This window comes from Neoarius graeffei, chromosome 21, assembly GCF_027579695.1.
Source record: "Neoarius graeffei isolate fNeoGra1 chromosome 21, fNeoGra1.pri, whole genome shotgun sequence".
Classification (NCBI taxonomy): Eukaryota; Metazoa; Chordata; class Actinopteri; order Siluriformes; family Ariidae; genus Neoarius; species Neoarius graeffei.
Window position 1 is genome coordinate 49,307,809 of NC_083589.1, and position 17,353 is coordinate 49,325,161.

Consider the following 17,353-nt stretch of genomic DNA (forward strand, 5'->3'; position numbering starts at 1 on the left):
CCTTTTCTTCTGGAAAAACCTACTATATACAATTCTACTACAACGGCTGTGGCTACAAGCTCTCCCTACCTGTGCACGTTTTTTATGTTTTTTGCGTGTATTTTTGCGTGTTGTTCATCTGTACCGGACTTCAATATCCACTACAACCGTATGGACTTACTGGACATTGGTTTCCAGCAGAAAATGATGGTTTGTAGCGATTTCCATCGCATGCACAACATTCCGGACGAGAAAAAAAAAAAACATTCCGGACGAGATAGCGAGACCAGCGGGGTCTCCATGGATTGTTATTGGAAGCAAAGCTAAGGAGGCGGCGCTTAATACTTAATACTTAAGTGACTTACCCATCCAGTGAGGATCATTTTCTTGTTTACAAGATGCCACATCTGAGTCGCTGACAAATCCTGAATTTCTGTAAAGATAACTGTGCAGAGATTTATAAGCACGCAGTGCTTCACCACTGAACAGTGAGGGAAAGTTAATGAGGTAATTATACACGTCCGGGTATTCCGCTGGCAGTTCCATATCCACTGACACGGTCGTGAAAACTCCGTCCGGAAAGCCATAAGGGTCATTAATCTGTAGATCGTTTATTTTAGACATATATCTAGTTATCTGTTCATTAGAAAAATGAGCCGTGTAGTCCGTCGGTTGAAATTGATCCATTCTGTACACGAGTGCAGCAGTATTCAGCTGTGCTGTTGACCGACAAGATGGTGGCTGTGTACTTTCTGGTCACGTGACTGCAAGATCTCTATAGGTGAGGGCTGTACAAAAAGACAGAGGTCTGATATTTTCTTGTAAAGACAAGTAAGTGAGGTTAAGAAGGAGTTTATTGTATGTTTTTTAATTATTTCTAAGATTAAAATAGATGGCCATTATAATGAGGCGTGACGCTGCGTTCAGTTACATCATATTTGTAACGTAGTTGAGTCACACATGCAGAATAAACGGCCAGTGGTTTCAAAACTGAATTTCTGTTAGCGGTTTCTGAATGCTCTTCACTGCTCATTTCTTGAACAACTCAGTGACTCGTTTGTCTTTTGTGTTTCGGCCATTTTTGATTCCCAATTAATATATTTTTGTTTTTGTTTGCTTTTTGCAACATTGAAAGCCAGCACTTTGCAAAGAAAGTCCATAATTGCTCACAGGCATTACAGGAAAATACTGCCCCCCAAAGAACTAATCAGAGTGCACGATTTTACCGGAAATAACTCGTGCCAAATAATAATTCAATGGAATGGATCAGAAATTATGTTAAATTTGATCTGATACTGATATGGCATTTCAGAACAATCTTTTTTTCTCCAAATTGTCTCCAAAATAATCCATTAAATTTTATTTGTACAGTGCATTTAACACGAAACATTGTCACAAGATACTTTTACAGAAATACAGTTGTAGATGCTTTCTGTTGCCAGAAGCAAGAGAAAACAAGAGTGCTCTGAGAGCACAATATCCCCTGCTACAATATATTGCAAACAAAATTGCAATATGCATACCCAGATAGCAAATGATGTTATTTCAATGTTGATATTTGGTCAAGATGGTTGATTTACAGTTATAGTTGAACACTGATGGTGGATCAACCATTAATCAACCACTGATAAAATAAAAAGTTTAAAAAATGTGTTCGAATCAATGTAATGGTTGAAGGAAACATTTGATCAATGTTGAATATATGTTGATTTTGTCATCATCATACATTGCACCACTGGACGGGAGCCTGGGGTGCACTCTGGGTGAGACCATTTTGTGGGAGGGGGGTTTCCTATATTTCATTGAATTTCATTTATTTAATTTAGAATTTTAATAGAGCACAAGGAACTATGAAGAATAGATTATTATTTATGGTTATGTGCAAATCTTGTGTGTGCAACATGTAAGGAAAAAACGAACAGAAAAACTTCTCCGTTTTCTACCGTACCGGCCGCTATTTGGAATGGTCCAAGTAACCGTCTCTCAGAAGAACTTTCAGAAGAGCTCGAGCTCCGTTGACGACGAGACTTGCGACCATAGACTGTCCGTGCTTGCGACTGAAGAAATTTGCTTCAACAACACTGGCCAGTTCTCCTCTTTGTGGTAAGTGTGGTTAAAAATAGTGGTTAAGTGTATACGCTTTGTAGTAGTGAAATGGTAGCTATAAAAGCCCTCTGTGACAATTAACCTGACCTGTATTATCATGATTTTCATAAGGTGAGGCAGGTCTGCTATGCTAGAAATGGCTAGGACCGGCGGCTTACCCAGCAGGCCTTCAGCGAATTGGTGAAAAATTGGCGTCGGTACGCCCCTTAGCGTGTCGGGGGAAAGAAAAGGAACTAGATGTAAGTGAACTTGATATTCCTAAATTGCTGTTTTGTAAAAGTAAGAGGTGATTTGTAGTATTTGTTGTCTGCAAAACGTTCTATCATGAGCACTGACATAAATGTTGCCTCTGCTTCTCCCACAGCCTCCACTTCAGGATTGAAGTCTTTTTTTTTTCTGTTGTTACTGACACAATAAAACAACAATAACAAACAATCCCTCTTCTGTTATTTCATTCAGTAATTGACAAATATGTATGTATGAATGTATGTGGTTGTATGCAGTGTTTGATCTGTCTGTGTAGGCTGATAGACACCCATGAAGTAACTCTGAATGAATAATAAAAGTAATTATACTCTATTAGCATATGTACCTTTTAGATAATGGTCAAACAGAGATCGATTCAGTGTCATGACATGTCGATTTCCATTTAGATGATGGTTGAATCACCATTGATTCAGTATATTATTTCAACATGAAATCAACAGAAATTTAAATGTAAGTTTCTATTTAGATGATGGTTGAATCACTATTGATTCAATGCTGATAGGGTTGAAAATTCAACGTTGATTCAACCCAAATTCAAGGGGACACTTTCAATATCATTTCAACATTATTTCAATGTTTTCTGCCAAACGCTATTTCAATGTTGATTCAACTGATTTTTGCTATCTGGGTATTATTGTCCTATAACAAAGCCTTTTGCCAAGTTTCATGAAATTCCTCCCAGAATTGTGAGAGGATTTGATTTCAGAAGGTGAGAACCCTTTCCGGGGCGGCACGGTGGTGTAGTGGTTAGCGCTGTCGCCTCACAGCAAGAAGGTCCTGGGTTCGAGTCCCGGGGCCGGCGAGGGCCTTTCTGTGCGGAGTTTGCATGTTCTCCCCGTGTCCGCGTGGGTTTCCTCCGGGTGCTCCGGTTTCCCCCACAGTCCAAAGACATGCAGGTTAGGTGAACTGGTGACTCTAAATTGACCGTAGGTGTGAATGTGAGTGTGAATGGTTGTCTGTGTCTATGTGTCAGCCCTGTGATGACCTGGCGACTTGTCCAGGGTGTACCCCGCCTTTCGCCCGTAGTCAGCTGGGATAGGCTCCAGCTTGCCTGCGACCCTGTGGAAGGATAAAGCGGCTAGAGATAATGAGATGAGAGATGAGAACCCTTTCCGGACAGACAGACGGACGGACTTCGCCACGATATAATCCCCCTTTGGGCCTTTCGTCCAGAGGGGGATAAAAAACCCTCCCTGAGCCCATATGAGGAAGAAACCCTGAGAGGAACCAAACTCAAAAGAGAACCCATCTTCTTTTGGATGGCACAATGTGTATGTGTATTCATTTAGTATCTACAGTACAATATTAAATTATAACTGGAGGACAGCAGGCATGATTACTAACTGCTCTGGGACTTCAACCGGAATCCACGGAAGGTGAATCACTGGTTATGCCTCACTAGCCGGTAAATGAGTCGCTAAAATAGGTGAGTGATTTTATTTATGTGGGTGTGTAATGTAGGGCCAGACATATTGAGGCCGCTCAAGTATTCTGTCACTACATATGCAGCTCTGTGCTCACTGACCAGCATCTGATACCATCTCAAATAATTTACCTATAGACAGCTGGCAATTTGTTCTTAATTCCACTCTTCGTTCCATTTCCACTCAATCTGTTCAAGAGGACACTTGAACGGATTGTGTGCAAGACCTTGGACATGATCTCTCATCAGTGCAATCCCTGTAGATCCAGAAAAGAGATTTCCTCTTCTCTCTGGCAAAATATACAGACTCCTGATAACTAAAACATGCTGCTCCAGAAACAGTTTCATTCCTGCTACGGTATAAACTCTTGGTTCTTTCAGTTTAAACTGCTTTGTATAGTCTATACTTTATGTACTTTTTGAACCTGCACCCCTAATTCACTATCTTTTCTATCTGTACTTTTTCAACATTTTCACATATTCTTCTGCTAAATTTACTCTATGACTCAGTATGTCTGTGAAGGTTCTCAGACATCCAGGTCACAGTAAACTACTTGTACTGACTACTTTACTTACTTGTACTTGGTAAGGTCTTGACGTTTAGTCTGCCTGCTCGCAATCTAGTTTTAATGAACTTAGGAGGCGTCTCCAAGAACTCCTGTCCATAGCAGAACGAATGGCTGTGGAGATGTCTCAGTAGTCGCCGAACAGTTGCTTGACGTCAGCAGCAATAGTTTGCAGAATGCTAAGATGTGGGCAGCCAACGCTGCAGTGACCATGGGAGGGAGTCCACCCCAGTAGATATTTAGGGAGTCGGGCAATCTCCATTCAAGCAAAGTGCCCAAAGTAGCGCAATCTGTTCACCTGGATAAGCGTACCAAGCTTACAACAGGCAGTCCAAGCACGAAGTTCCCGATTGGTGACACGATCTTGCCAACCTACTTTAAGGAGTCTCCGCAAACAGGAATTCTGGAAGCTTTCAAGGAGACGTACGGTACATGCCGGTTTTTCAGAGCCCAAGTGGGGGAGCTGTACAACAGCAGCGAGAGCACACAACTCTCAAAGATCCTTACCTTTGTGGTAAGGGTAATCCCGCGGTTTCTCCAGATGTTATTTAGAAACATCTAAATAACAAATCCGCGGTTTATCCAGATGTTATTTAGAAACATCAGCATCCGATGCTTTGCCGATCCTAACATTAAACCGTAGGTGCGAAAGAAGGCAACTACAGTAAACTGTAGGTGCTAAAGAAGGCAACTACAGTAAACCGTAGGTGCGAAAGAAGGCAACTACAGTAAACTGTCAGTGCTAAAGAAGGCAACTTCAGTAAACCGTAGGTGCGAAAGAAGGCAACTACAGTAAACTGTAGGTGCTAAAGAAGGCAACTGGACTTGCTTGACATCCTTGAAGACGTTTCACCCCTCATCCGAAAGGCTTCTTCACCTACAGGATGACTGAGAGGATCAATGACCCATGTGACCTCAACGACTCTCCTTAGGGTTGCTTTTGGTCCACTAGATAAGAGATACCTGGAACTCCCCACTAGTCAGACAGAACTGGATGAGAGGTGAAATGTCTTCAAGAATTTCAAACAAATCCAGTTAGCACCTACGGTTCACTGACTCGGTATTGATACACATTTTTGCTGTCTTCCACTTATAACCCTTCACGTCATTGCAGTATTACACATGTTGTTAAGAACACTTGTTGTGTCTCTAGTGTCAACACATCTGGTTCCACTGCACATCTCGAACAACACTCACACTCCCCTGAACACGAACATGTCTTTTTTTTCCTGTTTATCTTCAGTTCACCCTGAGTATTTAAACAACTCAATAATTTCTCGTTGTTGGTTTTGTTTTTCCATCTTGTCAGTTATCAAGCCTAAGTATTATTTCCTAATTGCTTATCTGGCGTTGACCTTTCTGCTTTCTCCATGTTTCTGATCCTTTTTTCCTGTCTTGCTCGGGCAATTTGACCTTTGCCTGTTTTGACCAAGATTGTGCTTGCTGAATGGACTATTTTCCCCTTGTTATCTCCCCAATTTGGTCGCTTGCCAATTTCCCCCCACCAGTCAACTCTCCCTTCTCATACAACAGCTAACAGCTGGTGAAGGTGAAGGCTAACGCATGCTTTCTGAGACACATGAAGCCAGCCAAACACATCTTCACCAATTGTTACCTGCTTCTGTTACATCACAGGGCAACATGACATAATCAGAGGAAAACACTATCCTCCCTCTTCCACATAGCATACATGAGCTCAAAGGCAGTGGTGAATGGCCCCCATGCATAACTACGTCATCACTTGTTTACCCCAATGCATTGTGGGGGATAGCCGAGGTCGGTAGTTGAGAGATATGACGGATGTCAGATTAATTTTACATGAGAGCGACGTGAGAGGAGCGATTTTGCCGTGCTCTGTCGTTGAAGACAATGAAATTAGTGATTTAAAGAGGTGGATAACATGTCGAGGGTTTACAGCAGGAAAATCGGAATCCAACTCAAGCTTGGTGAGAAGGTAAGAGTCTAGACCGAGTCTACCACACTGTACAACAACAACATCAAATCTCAGAATGTCTTATTTCTCAGGACGTATATTGGATTACGAAGCAATCTTAGACTAAAGTCTGAATTTGTTTCTTTTACTCTTCAGTTATTTCTTTCCATTTTCTAAGAAGCTTTGTTCTAATGAAATATTTGCCTTGTACGTAACCTTGATCCAGCACAATGAAAGTTACAGATGCAGTAAGGGAAACGATTATGAAAAATCAACTGGTGACTTAAGTCTAAGATTGCTTTGTGATCCTGGGCCCAGAAGAACAGCATCAAAACATTTATAATGAGTGATTAGTTAAATAAAACTTGATATCAGGAAAAATTATTTTTTTAAAAAAACTTTGGAAACCCACTGATCTGCCGCGTCATGTTCAATATAAATACATTTTCTTCAATAAATGCCACTAGTGAGGTATACTGAGCATTATACACACCCGAAAGCGAACCCTTGCTGGTTTGGGAGTTTTATCGGTCCGACAGGCTCGTTCGGCGGCTGAGTGCTTCGGCACGTTGAGAGGCAAAGGCTGAAGAATGCTTCTTTGTTTTACAGGCTTTGGAATATCGCTAGTTTCAGACGATGAACAGTGTCGATTGTTATAATCTTCTATAACCAAAGGCCGTTCCGGAGACTGTGGAAATATTGCTGGGTCACAGTTTAAGTACGTCTTTTTCCCACCAGAGAAATGGAAGCTACAAACACTTGTCCATTTCGATTCAGTTCGAAGGTTTTCTTTGCAGATTAAACTTATCCATTTCTTCTCTTCTTCTCGACTGGCAGCTGATAAAAGCTCAAATTAGGTGTTGTCTTTGTTGTGGAGACACAGTAAGGCATACAGCAATTCACTTTAGGCGGCATGGTTAAAACTGCTTAGACAGAGCAATGCAGTGTTTAACAAAGACGAGAGTAAACAATACGGCGGAGCTGACCCTGGGTATCACCCATAATTCATGGCGGTAAACAAGCGATGATGTAGTTATGGGTTAGGGTCATTGCTAATGTTGCTGTGATCGACAGGAGAGAGAGTATACCATCCTTCCCACCCAGACAGCATGATTACTTTCGTTCTTTCAACTCCTGGTTATGGATGGCTGTAGCATTGTCAGGAGTGTCTTGCACATGTTGTCTTGTCCTGCACTTTCTTGTTGTTTAATATTGAGTGTTGACCTTTACCAAATTCAATCACCACCCACACTGTTATATGGTAATAACAATTCTTGACTTAAATCTTGATTTCTACAAAGCATAAGCCAAGAACACATTGACTGTGTCATCCTGACGTACATTTCTGCCTGGGAATCCATAACACTACACAGTGTACTGTTACAGGAACATAATCGATGACAGGGTCTGATTCTTTTCCAATAACAGCATCGGGGAAGTCATGGCCTAAAGGTTAGAGAAGCTGCTTTGGGACCAAAAGATTCCTGATTTGATTCTGTGGATTAGCAGGAATGGCTGAAGTGCCCTTAAGCAAGGCAACTAACCCACAACTGCTCCCCAGGCTGTTCTGGGTATGTTGTACGTCGCTGTGGATAAGAGCGTCTGCTAAATGCCATTAATGTAATGTCCTAAGTGATCTATTCCCCTTATACCACATTGATTTGCCAAATATTGTAATTTATTAATGAAAGACTAATGTTTTTTATTCATTTATAGTTAAATTTAATGGTGTAGAAAGTAGACGGCACGGTGGTGCAGTGGTTATCATCACTGTCACCTCACAGCAAGAAGGTTCTGCATTCAAACCTCACAGCCGACTGGGGCTAGCCTGGGCCGGCCCATCCTAAGTGTGACGCAACACGAGGGCCTGTTGCGAGCTTAGTCTGGCAAGGCAAGCTATCTACAGCTCTTCCAAGCTCCCGAAAAATCGGGAGCCAATCAACTTTGAGCATCTCCAACGGCCCTGGGTAGAGGCGTGTTCAAGGCACTGACGTAGTAGAACTGCGACCGGAAGCCATAGATTGTTTACAGAATCTATGCCGGAAGCGCTTCATTCACTAGAAACATTACGAACATGGAGCAGCGGCAAGCCTTTGACACAGCGGTAGATGCTGTATTGAAAGCATTCAACGGGAAGTTCTCATTGAAAACGGAGCAAAGAGCAGCCCTGGAGGTATTTATCTTCTTCCTGTTACTCAAGCAGTTTCCGTCGCGTCACATACGTCAGAGGAAAGAGTGATGTGATTGGTATAAGCTTCGTCACAGCCTTTTCTGGCTTCAACCAGTAGCAAACTGAGGCATTTCAGGGAGGCGGGTCAACCACGCCTTTGGGAAATGGTTGGGCTTAATATCTTTGCCAGACCAAATGCTCGCAGAGCTTTGAAGTCGCGTTAGCCAGACTAGACTGGGGCCTTTCTGTGTGGAGTTTGCATGTTCTCCTCGTTCCTGTGTGGGTTTCCTCCTGGTGCTCTGGTTTCCTCCAACAGTCCAAAGACATGTGGATTCGGTCGACTGGCTGGTCTAAATTGCCCATAGGTGTGAATGTGAGTGTTAATGACTGTTCATCTCTGTGTTGGGGATCTGCCCAGGATGTACCCCATCTCTCACCTGAAGTCAGCTGGGATTGGCTCAAGCCTCGACATGTGACTCTGATGGATGGATGGTGTGTAAGTAATAAAAGGGATCAGCTTTCATATTTTACAACAGCTATAAACAATCATTCCCTCACCAGCTGCTAGATTTTTTCTCTCTTGAAGTTAATAAAAAAAACAACACTTGTCATGTTACCAATAGGCGGCACGGTGGTGTAGTGGTTAACACTGTTGCCTTGCCTCACAACAAGAAGGTTCTGGGTTCGAGCCCAGTGGCCGATGGGGGCCTTTCTGTGTGGAGTTTGCATGTTCTCCCCGTGTTTGCATGGGTTTCCTCCGGGTGCTCCGGTTTCCCCCACAGTCCAAAGACATGCAGTTAGGTTAACTGATGGCTCTAAACTGACCGTAGGTGTGAGTGTGAATGGTTGTGTGTCTCTATGTGTCAGCCCTGTGATAATCTGGTGATTTGTACAGGGTGTATCCCGCCTTTCACCCATAGTCAGCTGGGATAGGCTCCAGCTTGCCCGCGACGCTGTACAGGATAAGCAGTTATGGATAATGGATGGATGGATGGATGGATGGATGGATGGATGGATGGATGGATGTTACCGGTAACCCACAAAGCACAAAGTCCTCTGTTCTGAAGATTCTATGATTATGTGGCGTATCTGTCATGCATGGTCCATTGCAAGTTGTTGCTAGAGCAATGATGATGTATTAGAAGGAACAAATTAATATAAACCTGTGATTTAGCTTGCAGAGTGGCTGCTAATCAACACCTTCTGACCAATCAGATTTAAGAATTCAATGGCACTATGGTATTAAAATAAAATATTTTTAGCAATTCGTTTAGTTTATTTGTCACATGGTTACAAAAGTCAAGTTAAGGCAATATAACAAAATAAAGGAAAACAAATTGGAAAAAAAACACCATACATACACATATATATTCTATTCACATTCCCTGGATATGAGCAATTGTGCTCTCTAATTGGCTACTCTACTACAAGGATATCAGTTCATATACCACGAGTAGAGAAAAACAAAATGGCGGCGCATGTTGCTGAACCAACTGAGGATGAAATAAAAACTACTCAAAAACAACCCCCCCCCCCAAAAAAAAGCAACAAAATATGGAATGAAAATATTTCATGGTAAGAATTTATCTTTTTTATTTTTCAAGAATAATTATTGGAGCATTTTTCACAAATTGCTCCTGTCATTTCGCTGGTTTGTTTCCATTCTCAGTGGAAATGATTTCGTCAGACGTTTTGTATAAAGTTTTTAATTTATCGAATTTGCAAAAAATAAAAATAAAAATGCTCTGTTTCTCAAAATCCAGTGAATGTGGATAGAATAAAACCGTTATTCCACTCAATCGGCTCGGCACTATGCACCTCATCGGCTATCAGCTCATGTACGACTCAATTTCATGAAATAACTGTTAATTAAATAATTTTTTTTTTCATGGTCCAGTTTCCATCAAATCCTGCGCTCTGATTGCCTGGCGAGCGGGTCCATATCCTACGATACGGACCCCAGTTATGGACCCCGGTTACGGACCTCTGGCGACTCGCTCGTTCACAACAACAACAACAAACATAGTAGCATTTTTTGTCAACATTTATCTTTTTTTAATAAGATTTATTTATAAAATTATCAAAAATCTTACAAATTTTTGTCAGCATTTCTCAGGAGAATAGCATTAATTTTACAGCATGGATAGTGATAACAACAGTCTTCACAGCAAAAGCGAATTTTACTACCCTGAGGAAGAAGAAATAAAAGAAAACATTTCGGGAGAAAGCTAAAAACCTGTAACTTACTAACGCCTAGCAAAAACATGGCTGAATCCTGAATGACTCAATTTTGTATAAATAGGGAACTACATAGGCGGCAAAATGTAGTTTTTTTCCTGCCATGGAAGTGCACTTGTATACCGAGGACGAAGCCATTTGCATTTCAGCCGTGAATGAGGATTCAAAATGGCAGCTCGCCTTGGTTTTCCCTTTCGGGCGCTCTTGTTTTCTGTTAGAATTTGGTAAAGAAAAAAATAAATATATTATTTACCAGCTTAAGGTCGGTCCGTATGGTGAAATACCGTGATCTCGGTCTTGAATACTAACCTCGGCCCAGAGGGCCTCGCTCAGTACTTTCAAGACCTCGGTCACGGTATTTCATGATACAGACCTCCCAGCTGGTAAATAACATATATACTGTGTGTATATATATATATATATATATATATATATATATATATATATATATATATATATAAACAATTTTGATATTACTATTCCTTATACTACTAAGAACTACTAAAATATTGGCTAATTATAACTGAAAATAATAATAATAATAATAATAATAATAATAATGCCTGCTACAAAATCTTTCATTTCTCTCCACTACACGTCGTGAAACACATACACCAAGGTGCACATTCTCACATCAATTAGTGTGAAAATACACACATTGCCACAGTTTTGCTTCCCACTGTTTAGTCATGATTAGGAAACAGAGGATAGGGACCAGATGGCTGTATCAGATTACAAATAGAAACATTTAAACGAGCGTGTCAATACCATAACCCTGACTGGAGCAGCCAGGGGTGCTGGTGTCTGAGCTTGACTCATGTTTTATTCATCCCAGTCTGTGACATCTCCTACAGTGAAGGCCTGTACAGCCGCACCAGTGGGGCCAGACAGTGATTAGTGCTCTGCTGCTCTGTTTACATTAGAGTCTCTAAATCTCCCTTTCTGATGAAATACTGCACACTATTGTTTACTCCTCAAGGTGGAACAGGATATATGGTGTTATGCGAACATCCATCAGTAATCACAAGAGGACACAGACAGAGCTTTCATGATGAAAGAAAATGACCGTAGCTTTTACTGCAGAAATCCTGATGGGCTGTGCATTATTGCAATTTCCACAATAAGCCTGAATTTGCCATTCAAGATTGTTTGTCATGCCGTAATTACTTTCTGTTGACTTCAAATGCAAATGCTTTTCAGAGAAGAAAATATAGTAGAAAATCTCAGAAATGTATCCATGTGAAGGGTTTTTCCAGGCCGCCACACATACAGTATACACCAATCAGCCATGACATTAAAACCATCCGCCTCATACTGTGCTGCCAAAACAGCTCTGACCTCTGAAAACCTGGACTCCACAAGATCTCTGAAGGTGTACTGTGGTATCTGGCATCAAGATGTCAGCAGCAGATCCTTTAAGTCCTCTAAATTGTGAGGTGGGGCCTCCATGGATCGGATTTGTTTATCCAGCAAATCCTACAGATTGGATTGCTTTGTGAGGAGGCCAAGTCAACACCTCTGATAATGAGTTAATTATTATGTTACCATTAATTAACACTTAATAATTGTATTCCTATTTAATATTTATTCATTTTGTTTTATGCAGCATAGTCCATCCGTCCATCCATCCATCCATTATCCGTAACAGCTTTCCCTATGCAGGGTCGCGGGCAAGCTGGAGCCTATCCCAGCTGACTATGGGTGAGAGGCGGGGTACACCCTGGACAAGTCACCAGATCATCGCAGGGCTGACACATAGAGACAAACAACCATTCACACTTACATTCACACCTACGGTCAATGACCCTAACCCATAACTACGTCATCGCTTGTTTACCACAATGCATTATGGGCGAAACCCAGGGTCAGCTCTGCCGTATTGTTTACTCTTATCTTTGTTAAACACTGCATTGTTCTGTCTAAGCGGTTTTAACCATGTTGCCTAAAGTGAATTGCTGTTTGCCTTATTGTGTCTCCACAACAAAGACAACACCTAATTTGAGCTTTTATCAGCTGCCAGTCAAGAAGAAGAGAAGAAAGAAATGGATAAGTTTAATCTGCAAAGAAAACCTTTGAATCGAATCAAAATGGACAAGTGTTTGTAGCGTACATTTCTCTGGTGGGGAAAAGACGTACTTAAACTGTGACCCAGCAGTATTTCCATGGTCTGTGGAACGGCCTTTGGTTATAGAAGATTATAACAATCGACACTGTTCATCATCTGAAACTAGTGATATTCCAAAGCCTGTAAAACAAAGAAGCATTCTTCAGCCTTTGCCTCTCAACTTGCCGACGCACTCGGCAGCCGAGCGAGCCTGTCGGACCGATAAAACTCCCAAACCAGCAATTCGCTTTTGGGTGTGTATAATGCTCAGTGTACCTCACTAGTGGTATTTATTGAAGAAAATGTATTTATACTGAACATGACATGGCAGATCAGCGGGTTTCCAAGGTTTGTTTTTTGTAATGTTTCCTGATATCAAGTTTTATTTAACTAATCACTCATTTATAAATGTTTTGATGCTGTTTATCTGGGCCCAGGATCACGAAGCAATCTTAGACTTAAGTCACCAGTTGATTTTCCATAATAGTTTCCCTAATGTATTTTTCATTGTGCTGGATCAAGATTAAGTACAAGGCGAAGATTTCATTAGAACAAAGCTGCTTAGAAAATGGTAAGGAATAACTGAAGATTAAAAGAAACAAATTCAGACTTTAGTCTAAGATTGCTTCGTGATCCAATATACGTCCTGAGAAATAAGACATTCTGAGATTTGATGTTGTTGTTGTACAGTGTGGTAGACTCGATCTAGACTCTTACCTTCTCACCAAACTTGATTTGGATTCAAATTTTCCTGCTGTAAACCCTCGACATGTTATCCACCTCTTTAAATCACTAATTTCATTGTCTTCAATGACGGAGCATGGCAAAATCACTCCTCTCATGTAAAATTAACCTAGCATCCGCTATATTGCACAGCTACCGGCCCCAGCTATCCCACATAATGCATTGCGATAAACAAGTGATGACATAGTTATGCCTGGGAGCTATTAGCCTAACCTGCATGTCTTTGGGGGAAACCAGAGCACCCAGAGAAAACCCACACAGACACGGGGAGAACGTGCAAACTCCACACAGAAAGGCCCCTGTTCCATCGGCCACTGGGCTTGAACCCAGAAGCTTCTTGCTGTGAGGTGACACTGCTAACCACTACACCATTGCGCCACCCTGTAGCATAGTTATTTATGTATTTTTATTTATCCATTTATTCCCTCTACCACGTTGGAGGAGGTGATGGTCTTGCCTCCGTTTGTTTGTTCCCAACATAACTCAAAAAGTAGTGAAGGGATTTTGATGGAATTTGGAGGAAAGATGGGACATGGGCCAAGGAACAATTGATTAGATTTTGATGCAAATCTGGATACGTTTGCAGATCCAGGATTTTTTTTGTCTGTTCCCAATGTAACTCAACAAGAGTGCTCTGAGAGTACAATATCCCCCGCTGGCAACCATGCCATAACTCTGGTAAAGTGCAACTGAATTGAACAAAATTGCAATATGCATATTACCGACATATTACAAAGAATCTTGTCAAGTTTCGTGAAATTCCTCCAGCAATTGTGAGAGGAGTTGATTTCAGAAGGTGAGTATCCTTCCTGGGACAGACGGACGGACATTGCCACAACATAATCCCCCTTCGGGCCTTTCGGCCAGTGGGGGATAAAAATTGCGAGGGAAGTTGATTTCAGAAAGCAAGCACACCTTCATGAAATTGCCAAAGTACAAGTTCGTTAATAATCAAGGGCATAACTCTGGTAAAAATTTGTCCAAATTAAACGAAATTATAATATGCGTATAACGGTCATATAACAAAGCCTTTTGCCAAGTTTGGTGAAATTCCTCCACAAATTGTGAGAGGAGTTGATTTCAGAAGAACGTACACCCTCATGAAACTGTCAAAGTACAAGTTATTTAATCAAGGGTCAAAACTCTGGTAAAATTTTCACGAATGAAATTAAATCACAATATGTGTATTACTGTCATACAACAAGGCCTTTTGCCAAGCTTCGAGAAATTCGTCCAAAAATTGAGAGAGGAGTTGATTCCAGAAGGAAAACACACTTTCATGAAACTGTCAAATTATAATTTTGTTAATCAAGGGCTGTAACTCTGGTAAAATGTGACCAAATTTAACAAAATTACAATAGGTGTATTATCGACATATAACAAAGAATCCTGCCAAGTTTGGTGAAATTCCTCCAAAAATTGAAAGGAGTCGATTTCAGAAAGTGAGCACCCTTCCCAGAACGGACGGACATCACCACGACATAAGCACCCTTAGGGCCTTTCAGCCAGCAGGAGATAAAGAGTACTGAACAGATTTTGATAAATTTTGGTGTACAGCTTTAGTATTATCCTAGGTTCAAGTAATTTGATTTTGATGTTGATATAGGGGCAGCACAGTGGTGTAGTGGTTAGCGCTATCGCCTCACAGCAAGAAGGTTCGGGTTCGAGCCCCGTGGCCGGCGAGGGTCTTTTCTGTGTGGAGTTTGCATGTTGTCCGTGTGGGTTTCCTCCGGGTGCTCCGGTTTCCCCCACAGTCCAAAGACATGCAGGTTAGGTTAACTGGTGACTCTAAATTGACCGTAGGTGTGAATGTGAGTGTGAATGGTTGTCTGTGTCTATGTGTCAGCCCTGCGATAACCTGGCGACTTGTCCAGGGTGTACCCCGCCTTTCGCCCGTAGTCAGCTGGGATAGGCTCCAGCTTGCCTGTGACCCTGTAGAACAGGATAAAGCGGCTACAGAAAATGAGATGAGATGTTGATATGTAACTTGGTGGAGGTATGGACTCTACCGCATGCCCTACTAGTTTATTTTTTGCATTCATTCATTCATGAATTCATGATTAGTAGTAGTGATGGGCGATGCGTACAAACAGCAGGGACTAAAGGCCTCTGCATGCTCTTGCGACAAGGCTTTCACAGATAGCTTTTCGCAGACAGTTGTAATTTATCGTTGAGCGGGGAGTAATAGGCGTGCGCGATGTTATTCACCGCCACAATGCAAGGGGGCGTGAAGTCGCGAAATCGCTAGGTGTAGTTGGTGGGTGTGGTTAGTGGAGTGTTTATCCTCCGGTTACTTATAATGACTAGAACTGGAGTCGTATAGATGTACGTACTTCCTCACTTCCTCGATCAACCGCTCTTCGTGCTGCTCCATCTTCGCTCGTGTTTTTAAAAATGGCGGTCGTGAAACCAAACCAAACCGGGAAAGTAGGGAAGCGGAAGTGCGTGTACAGCAGATGTAGAGTGGACCAATCAGAGCCCTCTTGTCTGCGACGCTGTCTGTGGTGGTCACAATTTTTGGGAGGTGCGTGCCGAGCGTCTGCGAAGGGGGGGGGACTTCACAGATGCCATCTGCGACGCCATCTGCGAGGACTGGGTTGTCAGCATAAATTGGCCTTTAATCAGCATGCGCTTACTGGGAATACCTCACTCATGAGCAATAATTGCAATCCCCAGTCCCAATCATGAACAGGGTTCAGCTGATTACCCGTTCCTCTTGGTGTAGGGCAGGTACACGGACATCCAACCATTGTGGCACACGTGTAGCCCTGGACATCTAAAGGCATCGCACATGATTTCACATTCATTCAGTCTGTCAATAATGAATGAATTAAAAAAATTAAAAAACAATTAAATAAAAATACATAAAACATCATGAATATATATTAAGTAAAGAATACAATTATTAAGAATTAGTTAATAATTCATAAATAATGCCATGAATAATTAACAAAACTCCATATCATGAGAAAATGCACTTTGTTATGTTGATATAACTCAATAATTTTCTCATTATCATGAGAAAACTGCATGAAAAGTTTCCATAGTTCTTGGCTTCCTAAGTAATGCAACGTCACGATCTGTATCTGTTTACTGCTCCAAATATTCATACCTGCATTCATTTTAATCAAGCAGTTGTTATTTTTCTTTGCCCCTGCCTGTGATTTTCTAATGAATTTAGCTGGTTTTATTTCCCAAAATAAAAACAAACGCGTAGCCGCAGGTTCGTGTTTCTGACTTTGATCTTTATTTCAGCTTCAACTCTGAACACTCGCTTGCACCCACATGAAAGTAAAAACCTTGTGTTTTGTTGTCTGTTGGATCCCAGACCCTATACACACTGGTCTCAGTCAGATGCCTTATAAATTATACCTTATTTCTGTCAAGCTTTCTTAAAAAAAACTAAAATAAAAAAGGATAGTGTGCATTCTTATTCATACTTATATTCACAGCGAGGTCCATAAGTGTGAGAGTGAAAATGTTCCTATTTTACATTCTTTTCTAATTTAATGCAACAATTTTCATTACAAATGATATTATTGACAGCAACTTGAGTGAAAAGTTGAATCTTTGAATCCCCCCCAACCCCCAATCTGTCCCTCTGAGTTACATGTCAATCCTGGGATCGAGATGCTGACCTCCTCGGACCTGCCTGATCCATCCTGATGCCCTGTGTCTGGTTGGAGTCTCATCACATCGCTCCTGTGGAGGATGGCCCCATATGGACAGTTGAAAGTCACACTTGGAAGACGCTCTGGACGCTTACAGTAACGCTTTTGTGGCTGAGGACTACAGGGAGTGCAGAATTATTAGGCAAGTTGTA

General features: G+C 41.5%; 1 protein-coding gene and 1 long non-coding RNA gene across 3 annotated transcripts in view; one reads left to right on the forward strand and one right to left on the reverse strand.

Moving 5' to 3' along the window:
* btbd11a (BTB (POZ) domain containing 11a) overlaps positions 1-17,353 on the reverse strand; it is a 619,821-nt gene that overhangs the window by 195,962 nt on the left and 406,506 nt on the right. The window lies entirely within an intron of this gene.
* LOC132870114 (uncharacterized) lies at positions 1,509-2,520 on the forward strand. Its single transcript, XR_009651055.1, has 3 exons — positions 1,509-2,082; positions 2,197-2,324; positions 2,450-2,520. It is a non-coding gene; the product is annotated as an uncharacterized LOC132870114 (long non-coding RNA).